This window comes from Rhinolophus ferrumequinum, chromosome 16 (assembly GCF_004115265.2).
Source record: "Rhinolophus ferrumequinum isolate MPI-CBG mRhiFer1 chromosome 16, mRhiFer1_v1.p, whole genome shotgun sequence".
NCBI lineage: Eukaryota > Metazoa > Chordata > Mammalia > Chiroptera > Rhinolophidae > Rhinolophus > Rhinolophus ferrumequinum.
The window spans coordinates 42,748,895-42,764,024 of NC_046299.1; positions in this window are offsets into that span (position 1 = coordinate 42,748,895).

Genomic DNA, 15,130 nt, shown 5'->3' on the forward strand with positions numbered 1-15,130 from the left:
CAATGTGTCATGTTCATGCTTTTCTTGCATTGTCTTATATAATCCATACACAACCCTAATGAGATACATATCATGACTATTCTCAATCACAGATGAGTAATTGAGGCACCGAGAGGTTAGGTGACTTGCCTGAGGTCACAGCTAACCAGGGATGGAGCTAATGTTTATATACACACAGTCATGATTCTAGAGCTTGTGCTCTTGCCTACAGCTTCCAGTATCAACAAACAGCCCTGGCTTCTTAGATCCCACTTTCAAGGTACCTTGAGATAAAAAAAAAAACAAAAAAAATCTTCCATACAACACTATTTCAAAACCATTCTTCTAGAGATAGATAATTTAACTACCTACTCTGTGCCATATGGCTTACATGAATTCATTTTCAGTATTTTTCTTTCAGTGTTATTATTATTGCTATTTTACACATGACAAACTGAGGCTCATATAAATTATGTAATTTTCCCACCCGGCTAGGAAGCACTAAAATGAAAATCTGAAGCTATAAGCTATAACTCCTTTTCACCTTCCCCAGCTGACTCCCAGCTATTACATGTTACCTATTCATTTAACAGTTTTTTAGCCAAGACTTTTATGAAACAAACTCACCTGCTGGAAAAAGTACTTGAATAGGAGATAGAAGATTCTAGTTCTAATGTCACCACTAACTGACCTTGTGATCTCGAGCACAGAGACATTATGAATTCTAAAGTCCCTTACGATTCTAAATTCTGCAAGTCTACGCAGTGAGTAATAAAAAGCACATAAACTTTGACATCAGAAAGGCCTGTTTTCAAAAGGTGACGTGCCACTTTCTAGCTGATGGATCTTGGTCCTGACAGTTAAACTTTCTGAACGTTAACGTCCTCATCATTAAAATCAGGTGATTATCTTCCTTGTTCTATTATTATGCAAATTAGAGCAATTTCTGGCATGCAGTGGGCATCAATGAAAGAGAGTGGTGCTGGTGCTGTGTTGGCTGTGTTGGTGGCATGACAGTGACTTCCTTCCATAGCCTGTGTTAGCCTCAGTCACTGCAGGACTCTATACACACGTTCATCTCTGAGTAACACCTAAAACACGCTCACACCCTTGCACTTTCCTATGACTATGATACAAGCTTTTCAATGTTTCTTAAGGTCACCTTCACTTGTACGGAAAGTCTGAAAGCGTACAGTCAGAGTTGCGTAACTGTGAGGCTGGCCTACAAAGGAAGCCGCTCTTCTCTTCCTCCTTCAATTTTTTTTTTTTTTTTTTTTTTTTTTTTTACAGTAACTTGAGGCATTCCCCTTGTGGGCGTGTGATCTCCCCAACAGCAGCAATAGCTCAGGCAGCCACAACCACAGCCCTCAGCTGCTGCAAGTGAGCACACAGGGCACCTGGCCTCCTGCAGACCCAGAGCTCTAGAGCAGTTCCATCTGGTGGCTGCCGGAGAAAAGGCTGGCCAAGCTCGGAGGCCTCCGGACTTGCCCAGAGCAGCAAAAGCATAGGAGTTGGATGTCCTTCTCGGGGGTAAAACTGACTATAGGAGAATCTCTGGTCAAATCCTAACAGCCAAGGACCCCAAAGATGCCAGGTGACCCAAGGAGCTCAGATGACCTTCTGCTCACTCAAAACACACCCTTGTCTGTGGTCCAGGTAGGAAAGTGAGGTGCTATCATGTCAGTGCAGGGTCATGTTACAGGCAGAGCAGACCATGTCAGCAACAGGACAAGAGCCACAGAAATGGGCTCTCTTCTGCCTGGTGGTCCTTAGCCCTGGTCTCACTTCAATATTGTCAGGAGAGAAAAATGCACAAAATATGTGGGCAGATTTTATGACAGCCAATCATGACATCAAGCACAGGATGTGTTGCACACGTGTAAGCTCTTAACAATCTCCAGCACTCCAAAGGGTAGATAACGCCATTATCCCCCTTCACACATAAGGAATAGGGGGGAAAAATAACTTGCCTAAGTCACACAGCAAATAAGTGGCATAGACAGGGTTTGAATCCACACAGCAAATCTGGCTTCAGACACCAAGCCCTGAACCACTGTTTTGCAAACGAAAAATTACAAAGGACTGGTCAACATATGAAAAAATGCTTAACCTCACCAGTGACCAGGGAGAAGGTATGGGAAACGGACGGAAGTGCTCAAATACCCGTGGTGTATACATCGCCCTTTTTAGAAAGCTGGTTTGTCAGTGTCTATCAAAGTGTAAACTGATTCCCTTTGGCCCAGGACTCCACGTCCAGTAAACTATACTACTGAAATCCTCAGAAAGTTTTATGCACAAAGAAGCTCACATACGGCACCATCTGTGCATCTCTGTCCGTGACTCACAGCAAAGCACCTCTACTCGTTAGGTGTGCCTGAACTACTTGCGGGACCGTACAACCAATAAATATTTATTCAGCGAAATAATGATGTGCTTGTCCAAGTATTTCAATATTGCAACCAACAATTCCATAGTGCAAGTATGTCCAGACCCACGTTCTGCAAAACTAAAAGAATTCACAAAGAGGCTCTCCTCTTCCCAGGCCTGTGTGCCAGGAGGATGGCCGCGACCTACTGTGTTATCCCTGCCCCTTGCTCTGGGGCTTCTGATGGGGTTCAGCCATTGTAGACATCAGTATATCAGAGGGTAGGAGTGACAGGCTGGAGTATTCATCCCCCACTCCTCCGCATCGGCATCCCCTCCCTCCACACCAGGCTGTAGTTTCCCCAGTGACTGAAATTCCTTGCAGCCCCAGCTCAGCACCAGCTGTCTCTGAATGACCCCTCTTTCATGGTTATGACTCACTCTGGGTTTGGTGACACCTTTCCTGCCCCTTCAGATCTAGAGGAGGGGACAGTTTCCGCTGTTGCTAGTCTCCGGTTGCGTCACCATCTCCGATGCTTCCACTCACCTGCCCTCACCTCTGTAAATAGCCCCAAAACTAAACAGGCTTCAACTTGTTTAGCCCTTGAGTGTACCACCTGTTTTGCCAGGACCCTAAGTGATTCAACCTCAGATTTTCATCCAGTGCACATTTGTTGAGCACCTACTATGTTCTGGCAAATCAATCTGTTACTGTGGTTACCAGCATGAGGAAGTCAGTCCCTTCTACCTCTGACTAGGGAGAGTAGCTGCCATGGGCACACAGGACGTTTTCCTCTAAATTTGATCAGAGCTTTGCTCTTTTTCTAGGTAAAAATGAATTAAGATGGTGTACACTTTGTTAAATTAGTTCTTGTTCAGGTGTCAGTATAAGATAAATCTGAAGCCAGTTAAGACATCTATGTCTCTAGAAAGCTCCTAAGAACTTCAACCAATAGGACAAATGTAGTGAGTTCAAGGAGGCCGAGGCCGAGCTAAGTGCAAGTAAACCTGCTTCTACATGACGTCCCTATTCCAGAGAAAGACGCCATCAACCACCTGGTCCAAACCCGGAGCCCAGAAATCTCCAGCTCCATCTCTCTAAACCTCTCTCTGATTCATGCTCTCCTACCATCTTCATTTCTACTTTCTTGGTCCAGGCTCTTACCTTCTCTTGTCTGATCTGTGATTGCCATGGAGGATAGTCTGTCCTCATCTCTAAATTCCCAGCCTAGCACAGTGTGTGGCATATGGTGGGCCATCAATAAAGTTGATCACAGGAGCCTCCCACCTCCTCTTTTCCCCCACCAGCCTGTCATCCCTCCTACCCCATGAGATCTTCCTAAATCAGAGATGTCTGTACATTACCACTTAAAGCCCTTTACTATTTCCAACATGGCTTTTAGCCAGGAGTCGCCAACATTTCTCTGTAAAGAAAGGGCAAATATTTTAGGTTTTATGGGCCATATAGTCTCTGTTGCAACTATTCAACTCTGCTTTTGTAGTGTGAAAGCAGCCATATCTGATACATAATGAATGAGCTTGGTCTTATTCCAATAAAACTTGATTTATGAAAACAAGTGGCTAAATTGAGTCCATGGGCCACAATTTGCCAACCCTGCGCTAAGCAAGTATATCCAGGCTTGTCGGCATGGTGTATGGGGCTGTTTGTGACCTGGCTTCCATTGAGCTTTACCTCCTGACACTCCTACTTCACACTTTACTCTCCATCAATGCCACACTTCTTGCAGTCCCTCAAATGTGTGATGCACTTGCAAGTATCTGACTCTGCACTTGCTGCTCACCCCATCTGTGTGCCTATGACACATTTGTCTTTCAAAACTCCTTGGTTGAAGCCTGCTCTGTGGACCCTCCCCACTCCTGCCCCAGAGAATAACTTTGCCCTCCTTCTATTTCCTTTGCACCTGCTTCCATTATTGCACTGAATCCTCCATCTTATCATCACTTACTGACAAAGCTGTGCCCAGTTATGGAAGGGGACAATGCCTGGTGCAGAGGTGCTTAAGAAATGCTGTTAAATTGAATTGAGACCAAGATACTTTTCAATACAGTGATTCCAGGCTTGCCAGAGACACCAGTTTTTGCCTGTGGCCCTAACACAGGTATTAATTAGTGCCCCTTTTCACTCTCAGAAGTGACCCCATATGGATAATAAATGATATGGTTGCCCTACCTTGTAGCATTCTTTAAACCATATGGCATAGATGGCTGTTTGCTCAGCTTATCTGTGGAGCCAACAATAGATAGTTCTCAGGGTCTCCCTTCCCAGTGTTGGCCAGCAGATCAGTGTCTCTGGCTTCCCCAGGCCAGGCCCAAATGGCCACGGGGCCAGGGTGAAGACATTGCCGATTCAGATCCAGCAGTCTGTGTCCACTCAGCCAGTGTGTGTGTATGCGTGTGTTTGGGAGGGGGGCAGCAATCAAGGGACTGAGCATACTAACACTTTCGAGGAGTGTACAATCCTATGGCAACCAGTTATCTCTGCCTTTTCTATGATCCTGAACAATTCTAACGGAAGCCCGGGCAGTGGGGAGAGAGCAACAGAACTCGATGCTCAGTGCAGGAAATCCTTCAAACCCCGACCCCACCAGCCACAGGCCATTCATAGAGCCTTTACGCACAAAGTGGGAGTAATTCATTATAGTGACCAGCCCTCATCAAGGGCCATACATAGGAGTGGCTCCTAGACAAGGTGCCCAGAAAAGAGAAAAAGAAATGCTGAATGACCGTTTTCCCCACGCCTCCTCTACTTGTCCGACTAGCAGTCTGGCTGCCCTCGCCTCTTTCCTGAACTTCCTCCCCCTCCCCCGCATCTCAGACACTTCCAGCTCTGTTCCCTGGGCCCCTCAGAGGAATACGAAATGGCTGCCCGGAAGTGGGGCTGCATAAGGAGCCCTTGGTTCTTTGAAAGCCATCTCAAATCCAGGAGCAGTTCCCACAGCGCTGGCAGCTCTGAATTCAAAGATAAAGGAAACGAAATGCATTTACCAAAAATGTGTCCCTCTGCACGTGAATCCGAGGTGTTATCTATACGACCATCTCCACAAAGCTACCCTCCTGAAAGGTCAGCCTTATTATTTCCAAGAGAACAGAGCTCCTTCTGACCTCAAAGCTCTAACTAATGACTTTGAATCTAGACTCCTGACTTTTTGTTTAATAAGTCATTAGAGTAGCTTTTGAATAATTCCCATCCCAACTCCGGTTACATTCAATTTTTCCAAAGAGACATGCTTCCCTCATTGTGTATCAGGCAGTGCCCTGCTTTAAAAATATATGCCAATAAGCAAAAATTCAAATTGAGAAAACAAAGTCATCACTAGCAGACATTCAGAAGGATTCTTTGCATGATGAACATTCACTGCAGAGTTTCTTTACACATTGAAAGTGCTCCTGAATTTAAATGTTTATTTGTGGCTCCTTAAATTAGAGACTTCAGGAGCCACTGTTAAATAAAGATTATCTCTCAAAGTATAACAAAAGGAATACAAGAATCTATTCCAAACTTTTTAGAAACACTTCTTCCCTCCCCCTTTGACTTACGTGACATAGAATACATATATGAGTACAGGCTTGATATATGACCCAAAAAAAATAAAATCCAGCACCAAAAGATAAAGCAAAACAATTTGGTGGTAAAAGCTGTGAATTCTGAGACTTTTTCAGCAAATCAGTGATTTATGCACAAGATACACCATAAGCTTACAACAGGGGACCGTAGCTAAATAAGGAATGCTCTGTTCTCTCTGAGCTGTCCATTTGGAGGATAAATAAGAGTGAACACAAAGAATTTACATAAGACAGAAAATGAGCTATGTGGTCTTGAACAATGTATGTAACCTTATTAGATGGACTTCCTCACTGATAATACAGAAAGTTATCTCATAGGATCTCTAAGAGGATTAAATGAGATGATGTGGGAAAAGAGCATGGTACAGTGCAGGGAATAGGATAGGCCATCATCAGATGTTAGTCGTACTGCTCTCACAGTTGTTGTGTTTTTTTAATTTATTGGCGTGACAATTGTTAGTAAAATTACATAGATTTCAGGTGTACAATTCTGTATCACATCATCTATAAATCCGATTGTGTGTTCACCACCCAGAGTCAGTTCCCCTTCCATCACCATATATCTGATCCCCCTGACCCTCATCTCCCACCCCCCACCCCCCTTATCATTATCCCCACATGCCTTACATAGCCATTTCAGAAAGTGGAAGGAAGAGACTATTCAACTCGGGGAATCAAGAAAGGCTGGATGGAGGAGGTAGAGTTTGAGCTGGATCTTAGCAGCTGGATGGGATGTCAGGGAGGGAAGACAGAGTTGGGGAGGGGAGTCCATGAATAGGAGGTGTCTCAGGGTCAGTAGAAAGAAGGACAGTTTCCGCAGGAGTACAGGCCAGGTTCTAGAGGCCATGCACAGGTTTGGCCGGCATGAAAGATACCTAACAGGGAGCAACAGGAGGTAAGTCTGGGAACAGAGGTTGAAATCAAATTTTGAAGGAAGTTTGACCTTCCCAGTTGAGATATTTGAATGTTATCCTATAGACAATAGGGAGCCACCAAGGGTTTCTGAGAAGAGGAGTAATATTTTCTTAGTGATAGCTGACATAAATCTTTCGGGTAGCAGTGGACCCAATGGACAACAGCAGAGACACTGATCAGAAGGCTATTTTAATAGTTTGGGCAAGAGATAGTGAAGGCCTATCAACACTCAGAGATTGTAGAATATAAATGAAGGGGACAGATGGGAGAAACATTTTTAAAGGAAGATCAGCAGGCCTACTTTAAGAAAGAAGGAGAGATGGAGTCATCTTTCAGTGATTCATAGATTTTGAACTTGGGTACGGATGCCATTAAATAAGTTAGGGAACGCAGGAAGAGAAACCAGTTCAGGGGCCAGATGAGAAGATGTTTGTAGCTGTAGTGCCTGACTCTAAGGCTTCTATTGGCAAGGCCTTAGATGGAAATTAACCTTGCTGTTTCCTCATCTGTGAAATGGGGATATCTGTGTGTATTCCATAAATTAACGCAAATAGATTTACTCATTTCTAAGTTTGGGCTTCTCAGGGCTTCTGGAGTTTCTCTAGTCATGATTCACTGTACTTTTGGGGAATAAATGAATGAATCACCCACTGTTAGCCTATTTATATCTATTACTACTTAGCCAGGAAACCTTAAATAGACTGTCAAAATCGACTATGGGCCCATTCTAAAAGCATCAACTTGGAAACCAAACGATGGGTTTTGTCTGTTTGCTAAATGTCAGTTCCTTTGATGTATAAAATGCAATAATAGCTATTGAGGCCCTATGTTTTCTTGGCAACTTACATGAAAATTATAATACTGGATCAGTCAGTGTCAGGCAGGAAAATAAACCATATTAGGTATGTTAACAGGTAGAACATAATAATGTAGGGATTTGGTTAAATAGGTGTTGGAGGACTGAAAAAGCAAAATGAAAACCCTGAGCTAACAACAAGGTAATAACTGCAGGCAGTTGTCACCACCACTAAGGAGAACATGGAGGCAAGAACAGGGTTTTCAGAACCTACAAGCTGGGGCTCAGACCTCCATGGAGGGACTACTGTCTCACTAGTGCTGCTCTCTGATGAGTGGATTGAGGCTGCCTCTGGAAGTGCTGGAAGAAGCTGAACCAGGACCAATCGCCACTGCTGGGGTGACTGGCTATTACTGGGGTCCTGCTGACGTGAATGGCCACATAGGAAGGAGCAAGGACCTCGCCCCTGCTCCTGCCTTCCTGCCCCCTTTTGGGAGAAACTAACATGAAGCCATCTAACAAAGGAGAAGTGCAGTTGGCAGAGTCCCAGCATCCCAAACACTAGGAAAGGGTGGATTTGGAGTGTGTGTGTGTGTGTGTGTGTGTGTGTGTGTGTGTGTGTGTGTTAAAAGTGCTTGTAATAGTGGAATCGGTTATATAGAGAGATTGAGGCAGAGACACCGTAAGGTTACTCCATTGGTGTATGCCCTTGTGTAATCCCATCACCCGTCCTTTCCCCGAGTGTGGGTGACACTGGGAATTGCTTTTATCAAAGAAACTACGGCAACTGTGAGGGGATGTGACTCCCTTGATTACATTATGTTATCCAGAGTCTGTCATAGCCAACTGGAGTGAGAGAAATTCTCCTGCCAGCCTTGAAGACACGAACATCCATGTTGAATTCCTGGTGGCCTCTAGGACGTGAAGGTGACTTCCTGCCAATGGCCAGTGAGAAGCAGGGACCCTCCGTCAGTCAACCACAAATAAATTAATTCTTTCAACAACCTCAACGAGCTTGGAAACAAATCACCCCCAGGGCTCCCAGGTCAGACTGCAGCCTAGGTCACCACCTGGCAGCCTGCTGAGACCCTGAGCAGAGGACCCAGCTAAGCTGTGCCCAGACTCCTGATATATAGAAACTGTGTTAATGTGTGTTGTTTTAAACCACTAGGTTTGTGGAAATCTGTTACACAGCAGTACAAAACCAATACAGGGATAATCCTCCTCTATCTCCCATTGACATTCAACCTTGACCTAATGTTTATGGAGCATCTAACATGGGGCAGGTGGTTTCAGTCTTCAAGAAGCCAGTCTAGTAGAGAAAGCAGAACAGTAACCATACCACTGCAGTCGAGTGTGATGTGTTCACAAGGTGTGTATGCCCGAGAGGCCGCAGAGCCTGGATGGGGGCAGCCTGGCCAGAACAGGGGCATGGGAAGCCTTCACAGGAGGAAGTCTAAGTTAAAGGAGGTTAACTAGTTAACTAGGAAATGGGGCGTTAGGCAGAGGGCCAAAAAACTTAGATTGTTCTTGATTGCTGATCAGTTTGCTCCAACTTCATATATGTAGCAGAAATCAGAAACGGCTCTTCCTTAAATTGTTTTTCTTCCATCGGATTTACACTCCTATTCCAGCATTCAATTGAAAATCTAGAATCCAGAAGAGTCAAAAAAAAAAAAATGTATGCTTGAACTTAAATATATCTTCTGATAGAGATTAGATTAGCGATTGTTTGTCTTAATAACCAGCACTTCCTCTTGAAACTGTGCCCAAAACAACCTTTAAAAGCTCCGATTTCATGAAACGTGTCACTTCCTCTCCACTCACAGCCCCCTTTTTCCTTCCTTCCCCTGGGTATCACTGTTTTTTTTTTTTTTCTTAATGTAATATTTTAGTGTTTGAAATAATACCCTTTTGGCAGGCTGATATGATAGAACTTCCATTTTTCTGGGGAGAGTTTTGATCTTGGCCAGGGTCACAGAAAGGTTTAGAAACAACAGAGCTGAGATCAATTCCTCACCCCAGGAGCCTCTACATGAGTCCCAGAGCAGTTTTCTTGTCATCATCTGAACTTGGAAGGGCCTCCCACCCACGCCCAGTCTTCTCAGGCACCTCCTTTCCTTCCCATAACTTCACAGAGCCTGTTCTTCGCCACATCCATGACCAGCTTGCCATGCTGCTCCGCTGCATGCTACTCAGGGAAACTTGGGGGCAGAACCACGATGGTGGGGACAAGCCCCCAACCCAACTCAATTTGGATCTCGTCTCACCAAACAAAGGAGTCGAGGACGGAGCAAAGGAAAGCACACTAGGAAGGACAAATGTGACCACAGCAGGCTCTCAGCAACACCAGAGTGAGCAGTTCAGGGATTTCTTAAATGTTTAGGCAAGGACACAAGTCCCCATCCCCACTCCTGTCAATTTCGTATCAGGTCCCCAAGTATTTGCGGATCAACCTATCTGTCTCCAGTCATCACGAAAGCTGTTTGGGGAGGAATTCTGTCTTCTGCAGAGTTCTCTGAAACACCATGTACTCCTCCCACAAGGGCAGTATAATTAGTAACATAAAAACACTGCAGGGCTACCATCTCCTTTAAGGTGGGCTATTAACTTTTCAGAGGGTGTGAAGAGCTACCACTCTATTTTAAATAAAGCTAATGCCAAGGAACCCACATTTAAAGTTCTAAAACAGCAGCTACTCACCCACCACCACCCACAGAACTACTGATTGAGATTTTTTTTTTTTTCAACTTGGCCTATTATTTACTTAGAATCAGAACTGATTTCTATCTGGATGATGCAGTCATTCACGCTGACATCTCAAAAGCATCCAATAGTACATACAGTCCTTCTCCCTTCAAAAAATACCAGTGAGGTTCTGTGACAGTGACCTCTATAGCTGTGGGTAGACTTGTCTCAACTACAGGCAGGACCTATGACCTTGTTTGAATCCCTTGCTTCCCCCTACCTTGCTGAGACCCTGCTCAGACCAACACCACCTCAACTGGAGGTGTCCAAAATGTAAGTGGAAGTGACACTTCCTTCCAAGGCAGTGAGGGCTCATTTCTGTTGGAGCTCTGGCCTTGGACATGTCGGCCTTTGAAGCCAAAATTGTGACCTAACACTTGGGCCAGTTTTCCTTTTAATTTCTTAAGTGGAAATCTTGGAGAGGAAGTGGGGTCGGGGATGGATGGGTAGAGGGAAAAGAAAAATAGAGTGTCTCTTTTAAAAAATACAATTAACTCAACATTTTTTAATTAAACTTAAAAAAAAATCCGGCACTGAGAGAAAAGTTTCCTTAAAGAACATCTTTGCTGTGTGTCAATTACTGAGCCTGTTCTTGCTGTAGGTTTTCTCTGCTGCCTCAGCGCCCAATCTTCAGCCTCCCACACAGATCTGTGAAATCAATTGTCTTCCCCAAACATGTGGTAACCACAGAGAAGTGAAATTAATAAAACTGCTCCGAAAGATGATTTCTAAAGATGACATTCCTACTCTAGTTTTAGGCTTTCTTTCCTGCGGCCAAGTAGGGGCCTGAAGGGGGAGGAGGAGTGGTTTGGGGAGGATCTGGGGTGCTTTTTTTCAGAGGTTTTAGTTTATCTTGGTTTTTGGTTTTGTTGTTTATTTGGGGGGTCGGGGTTGGGCAGAGAAGAGTTAAGAGTGGAGGCCAAAAAAAAAAAATCCCAAAGCCAGCAATTATGAAGAGATCAAGTGAGGCCTGTCATTCCTGACAAACACACGTCAAAGCCAAGCGGGCCTGAGGCCTGCACTCTACGCCCCCACAAATCCCTCTGTTTGCGGCTCCCAGCACCCCGCCTTGGTCGAAGGCGAACACTGAGGGCAGCGTGGCCAACATGCCCAACCTGCCAGTGAATGAAGCAGGCCCGGCCCAGCCCCAGCCCTAACAATGCCAGCAAGACAAGCAAAGGCCATCAGTCTCCATTACGAAGACAGTATTTGCCTCCCATATTATCCCGTCTGTCATGTCCTCCTCGGACTCCAAAGGCATTGCTGTCTCATACATCATCATCGTTTTCTCCCCACAAAGATGGAGAGCCCCAGGGAGGGGTCCTTTTTGCCCATCATCCTGCCCTGGATGGCCAAGGGCCTTCCCCTGGTGACAGAAGCAATGCTTAGCTACCAGGGGAGACATTTGCATCCCAATTAGGCCCAGGGCTTTGAAGAGTGGGGGAGGAGGGCATGACAGCCAGTTTGTAAATCAGAAGTTAAAACAAATTTCCACAATCTCTGGAGGCCTAGAGAGGACATCTGTGACACTGAGTGGGGAGGGAGAAAAAAATTCCAAAATCTAGAGCTCAGGAATATGGATACACTGAGTCTTGACAGGGCAAAGGCACTCTGTCACTGAAAATTGGAATATTATTAATAGTAGTTAATTAAGCGTTGGATGTACTATTTTACTGAGTTCTAACAACACTCTCATTTTGCATTTACAGGACATTTTTCCGGGAACAAAATTGAGGCTTAGAGGATCATCCATAATTAAAAGAAACATATTTTGTCTGATTCTAGATCTTGACACTGACTACTACAGTATGTTAATTGGTCAGCTATGAAACATTCTAGAACTTTTGCATATGTCCTAAATAATAATGCCAATGGTTACTATTCGTTGAGACCTACTGTCAGGCCCTATTCTAAACACTTTACGTACATATTTTTATTTAATCTGCACAGGTAATACCACCCTGAGAGACAGGTATTACTATGATCATTATCTGCATTTTATAGCTGAGGAGACTGCGGTTTAGAGAAAATAAATAGCTCACCAGGTCCCCCACCAGTGGTTGCCAGAGTTCGGATTCAGACTCAGACTCCAGAGTCTATATATAGCCGACATAAAACTGATTTGCTGTCCATAAGTCTGGACTATTATAGTAGAAGGGACTAACCATGGAGTATAGGACTAGGACATTCATCATTGGGTTCCTCACCAATGTGAATCTGAATGAAATTAGTTGAAAATGAACCTCACAGAAAGTCTCAAAGGAAAAAGAATCATGTCACCAAAGCAGGTGAAGAAGAGCCCAGGCCTTTCCTTGGTTTTGAGAGGGAAAACTTATGGGCTTATGTTGGCTATGAGATAAACTCTTTCCTGGCATCAGCTTGGGGAGCCAATGCTTGCTCTCCAGCCGGCACTGCCCTTGGGCAGTGAGGAGCACCAGGGAGCTCCCTGTCCAAACCAGCGTACAGGACTCCAGCTCCTTGTCCTGCCAGGAGGCTGGATGACCCAGCCTTTCAGCCCTGTCACAGCTTGAGGGAGGTACTAGCTTGTCAGGAGCCCCTAGAACTTCAACTGGGTAATTCTGACACGTGGAATTGGACCCAAATGATTAGGTAATGACTTCTATCATTCCAAGAGCTAAGGCAAAAACAACAGAAACTCAACCCAAATCAACGTGGTTGTTAAGAGACCCTGTTAGTTTCCTAAGTATTCATTAGTCATCCCTCCCCTTCTTTCTGTTAATAGAATCCTCCTTCTCACAGTCCAATGTTTCACTACACCCATAATGGTAACCCCATTTCCCTTGCCAGTGGAAGGGATGGGCAAGTGACAATTCTGGCCAATCCGTGAAGGGATGTATGCAGGGAAGCTAGGGGAAGGTTTCTGCACTGCATTTTAAAAACAACAACAAACAACAAAAACCACACACACACAGAAAGCAATGATCTTTTCTCTTGCACTGAAAATTGTCATGACAGGATGTGGTGGTTGGAACTGTAGTAGCCATCTTGCCATGTCACGCTATCCCCCCTGAGGACTGATCCAAGCACCCTGAGAAGAGCAAGCTGGAATGATGAAAAGAACTTGAGTTCTTGAAGGCATTGTTAAGTCACCAAATTAACCAATCCTAGATCTGTCCTACCTTGGACTTTTGATTATGTAAGATATGTATTTTCCCTGTGTATCAACAGAGTGCTGTGCAGGAAGCACTGGCTAAATGGAATTAAATAAGCTAATACACACATAGCACTTTTATCAGTGCCTGCCATTTAGAAAACTTTAGCTATTATTATATTTCTCATATGTGTGTGAAGCTCCCAGCTCTTGTGCTTCCCCATGATCCTCGAGTAAAAAGGCTAATAATGAAGGCAACTGGCCTGTGTAACCCATTTCAGGTCTTTAAGAAGTCTCAGAAATGTTCAACCTCAAAACACGTTGATCCATGGCAACAGTCTGAATGGAATCTACGCGAAGCAAAGAAGTTCAGATATTTAAGATATTACCTCACCTGACTACAAAATCATGTAAACCCACAATAAGGGTCATAGAGCTTTGCTGTGAATTTCCTGGCCGTGTTTGTTCACTGAATCAAAACTGAAGGTAGTATCTCTCCTCTTCCTTAAAAACTGTACACTTTAGAAAGAAAAAGCAGTAATATTCCCAGCCAACATGTGCATGTTATATAATAAATACACATTACATATTCTTTGAAACGGGAGTGATTTATAGTTGGATCCTGGCAGCTGCTCTGAAGCATTCAATTTTTCACTTAAGACTAATTAAAGGATTCTTAATTAGCAAATCTTCCATCCAATAGATTAGACAATGAAGATTTTTCACAACCACTGTAATACTTAGTTCTCTTTTTCCAATTTTATAAAAACAAACTAGAAAGATATCATTTATAAATAATCTCTGTTCAAGGCCTACAAAACTTATAATCAGGAGATGGTCATGGAGAATTGAGATACCTAGAATTTTCCCATCCTTGACTCTCACTTGCTTTGAGATCTAAAGCAAGTTATGTCCTTTCGGATCTCAGTTTTCCCATCTATGAAATGGGGAGGCTGAATTAGATCAGGGTTTCTCAAGCTCAGCACTATTGACATTTTAGATAGGATAATTCTGTAGATGTTTAGCAGCATCTCGGGCACCTACCCACTGGACGCCAGTAACACACACACACACACACACACACCCCAGTTGTGACCATCAAATAAGTCTCCAGATATTGCCAAATGTTCCTGGAGTGGGGGTGGGGGGCAAAAATCACCTCATCTGAGAACCATTGAATTAAATCAGGAGTTATAATGCCAACAAGGGTCAAGCTGTTATAAAAATGAGAGAAGTAGACCAGATGAACAAAAGGCAAACTCAAGAGTATGTATCTTATTGAAAGGGGAGGACACTCCTTATCTCCAACAGACCTTCACCATATGTTATAATTGTTCAGGAGACGGCATGAATTCCATGATTATGTGAAATCTCTTGACTTTTTTTTTTTAACGATGGCAACTCACACCTTCCAGCCGTTACGAAGGTGGGTTCTGAAGCTAGATAGCCTGAGTTTAAATCCTAGTTCTACCTCTTACTAATCTCAGCGTTGGGCAAATTCTTTATCATCTCTGCTTTGGATTTCTCATCAGTAAAACAAACCATAATAATACCCACCTCATAAGATTATTGCCAGGATTAAATGACACAACACATGTAAAGGGCTTAGGATAATGTATATAATAAATACT